Source organism: Camellia sinensis, chromosome 7, assembly GCF_055761805.1.
Source record: "Camellia sinensis isolate YWXY chromosome 7, ASM5576180v1, whole genome shotgun sequence".
Classification (NCBI taxonomy): Eukaryota; Viridiplantae; Streptophyta; class Magnoliopsida; order Ericales; family Theaceae; genus Camellia; species Camellia sinensis.
Genome location: NC_138967.1, coordinates 73,732,520 through 73,736,528, shown reverse-complemented (window position 1 = coordinate 73,736,528; position 4,009 = coordinate 73,732,520).

The window sequence follows — 4,009 nt, the reverse complement described above, 5'->3', positions numbered from 1 at the left end:
ATCGGGTGTGTTTTCGCCTCATTTCGAGGCTGTTTTCCCCCACATTTCATTGCTGAAAATCCATTAGCATGTCTATATGTCATTTCCATGCCATTGCATTGCGTATGCCACCGCCTTGGTTTGCGTGCCCGTGTGCACGCATTTCGAGGCACTTCATTTTCATCCATCGGCCTCTTATGTGAGTGTGGCTAAGGCTCTCTCATGTTAGTATAAGTCCATGTTGCATTCTATATGTCATTTCCATGCCATATTGCATTGCGTATGTCATCGCCTCGGTTTGCGTGCCCGTGTGCACGCATTTCGAGGCACTTCATTTTCATCCATCGGCCTCTTATGTGAGTGTGGCTGAGGCTCTCTCATGTTAGTATAAGTCCATGTTGCATTCTATATGTCATTTCCATGCCATACTGCATTGCGTATGTCATCGCCTCGATTTGCGTGCCCGTGTGCACGCATTTCGAGGCACTTCATTTTCATCCATCGGACTCTTATGTGAGTGTGGCTGAGGCTCTCTCATGTTAGTATAAGTCCATGTTGCATTCTATATGTCATTTCCATGCCATATTGCATTGCGTATGTCATCGCCTCGATTTGCGTGCCCGTGTGCACGCATTTCGAGGCACTTCATTTTCATCCACCGGCCTCTTATGTGAGTGTGACTGAATCTCTCTCATATTAGTGTAAGCCCATATCACATTTCCATGTCATTTACATTGCATATGCCATTGCCTCGTTTTGCGTGCCCGTGTGCACGCATTTCGAGGCATCTCATTTTTACAGCATAGTGCATACTAGGTTGTATCTTAGATCGCATTCTGTTATTTTCTCGGTTTGCGTGCCCGTGTGCACGCATTTCGAGGCATGTCATTCCATAGCATTGTGTATGTTAGGATTGTATCTTAGTTGCATTTCATGCATATCATGCATATTGCATCGTGTTCGGGATAGGAGTTAGCCCGGACACGGGAAACGAGGTGCGTTTCGTACTCCGAGTGACGGAACCTGTCTCAATTCTCTAGTCACCGACACTCCGGATTACCCATGATGGAGTTAGGTTCTTGTTGTGTTGACACGTGCATTCATTCTATATTGAGTTGCACATTTCGACCCCTCTGCCATCATGCATAGATATGCGTGATTGGTGGCACAAGGATCGAGGCATGCATATATTTGTGAAAATACATTGCTATGTCCCTTTCCTGCTCTCTGTTGCAGCAAAATCAGGAATCAACGGTCTTTCGAGGTTTGGCACGCATTTCAAGAACAGGCGCAAACAGAGGCTAATTGGGATTTCCGCGCAAGGCAGCCTAAACATACATCATTCATCAGAAGCAAGGCAGTCCCTGGCTTGCACGCCAGTTTTACAGCGTTCTTGGTTAATTTGATTAATTAATTAGGAATTTGTATATTATTTGGACTGTAATATTTGGACTGTAATATTCTTTTATTTGGGACTGTATATTTATTTGGACCCTTTGCGTGAGGGCACAACTGTAATAAGTGTGCGTGTGTGTGTTGTATGTCTTCCAACCCCGCGTCTTTCTCCCTTTTATTTATCCGCTTATGATGGTTAGATTAGGGCATATTTCAATTAGCATACAGTATGACAGCATGTTTGCATTCATTCATCTGTTTTGCATGCATCGGGCTCGGCGCATCACACTAACTGCATTGTATTTTCAATTCCAAATTGAATACATGTTAGCTGTAGCATTCCATATGCCATGTTTAGAATAGCCGAGCATACTATAGGTTGCATTTTTTCATGTGTTGCATTAGGCATTTCTGTATACTTAGGGTCATGCATGATTTCTAATGTGATTTCCATTTTGGCTTGGAGTACTCGGTAAGTTTTATGCTTTAGCATCCTTGCATGCGTGTGAGTGACTGCCATGATAGCATGCTTACTATGAGGCTATGTGCTTACATGATATATCTGCCTGAATGCCTGTGGGTGAAGGTTGGGTTACTTAATTTGGAATAAATCATCAAATGTTTCAAGCCTACCTGCGGGTAGCAAACCATTTTCAAAAAGCGAACATGAAATGTTTTGTTCCAATTCAGGCGATCCAGTCTATACTTGTATGCTGTGCGCATCACATAGTAACCTAGGCTAATAACCGGAATAAGGATACACAAAGTTTTCAAAAATAGATATCACGGTTAGTAGAGGCCGATCTTTGATCGGGCGAGCGGGGGTGCTCACGAAGTGACCTTCCCCAATCGTACCCAAGTTCCCGAGCCGAGGCAACTTTGGTGATGACGGACACGTGGCCTTTGGCACCGAGTCAGGGTTTCCTAAATTTCCCATTAAAAAAAACATTTAGGTGGCGACTCTGTATCTGGCAAAGCAGTCCATGTTTGGCACTTCTTTCAAAAATCTGTTTTTCTCAAAACGATTTGCGGGATTTGGACTCTTTGGTTCAGACTTAGAACCGTGACAAATTTGAGAGTCCTGAGCTGTAGTGACCCCAATATGAACAGAACGGGACTTACACTCCCGGGGCGTTCGGGGACGTCTACAGTTTCTGGCGACTCTGCTGGGGATTTAGAGAACTTGACTCGAACTCGTGATATCTGTTTTTTGACTACACTTGTGTGATTCTTTGCATTGCATTTGCATTGGTGCGCCTAGGACACCGTGTTTGCCATCTGCTATTCCTGAACGGTTTGCCGGAGGCTTGTCTTGTCAAGGCATGACCATAAGGCTGACCGGTTGTGGGCTCTGCCAGTATGGGAACACAAACCCCAGTTTTACCGGGGCACCCTCTTTGACCTTTCGACCTAGTGCGTATTCGGATCCATAGTGACCATTCCAAATTAGGACAGGTTGCTTACCCGTTTATAGGTTGTTTGAAACCGCTGCGTGCGTAGTGAAACCCTAGCCCCTGACAAAATAGGACAGGGAAACCCTACCCCAACATAGGGGTGTTTTGGCTCTCACTTATCTGTTATGTGCTTTAGAGTGCGTCTCTACAGGAATGCATATATCAGTATATGAGTTTGGGCATCAAGCCTGCGGGCATCAGTTCAGTATTGTCAGTATCAGGCCTGCGGGCATCAGTTCAGTATATGAGTTTGGGCATCAGGCCTGCGGGCATCAGTTCAGTATTATGAGTATCAGGCTTGCGGGCATCAGCCAGCATTTGAGAATTAGTTATCTGCGGGTATCAGATTCTGTTTTAGGGGACAGTGATACAGGGATAATAATCAGTGTTTTGAGGACAGTGTGTATTCAGCTTATTGACTGTGTGTTGTTATGCCCGGCTGTGTGTCATGCATTTTATTTTAAGCTGTTATGCTGTCCGTTTATCTGTTTATTTATTTCCTTTTCGCTTTATTTATCTTTTGCTAGGTCAGTTCTAGCACAATTGCTTCCAACCCAACAGGCATTCCCCAAGCACTTTGGACACGAGGTCGTCGACTCAATCGATCTGAGGATCTAATCGACGGACAGCCAGTGTTCCATTCTCTACCCCCCGTTACCAAAAGAAAGCCGAAAAAGCGCAGTGTGTTAGAACAGAGGTTGTCAGAGCAGTGGGTTACTTCATCAGAGGACTATAGGACTGAGGTCTCAATTACTGCTATAGAAACAGACATACCAGTTAGACAGATGGATCAGCAAAATACATCAGGGATAGAGGCCCTAATGCGCCAGATGCAGGAGAGCATGAGACAGATGCATGATGATGCCACCCGTCAAACGGAGTTCTCCAAACAGCAGGCCGCAATCATGGCCCAACAGGCCGAACTAATCACCAGACTGCAACAGCAGAATGCGGCATCTGCTTCACACCAAATTCCTCCTTCGGCAGGGGCTCCATTACCTGAGCAAACACCTACTGTTCAGAACGCTCCGCCAAACACCCAGAACGCTGTGCCAAATCTCCAAAACTTGCAAGAGGACACGAATCTTCCAACGGGGCCAGCTCCGCCCCCGCTTCCACCACAACTGTCCAAAGTCCATGCACCCAATCGCCCCGACTCTCCCTTCGAGTTCGAGGTTGAT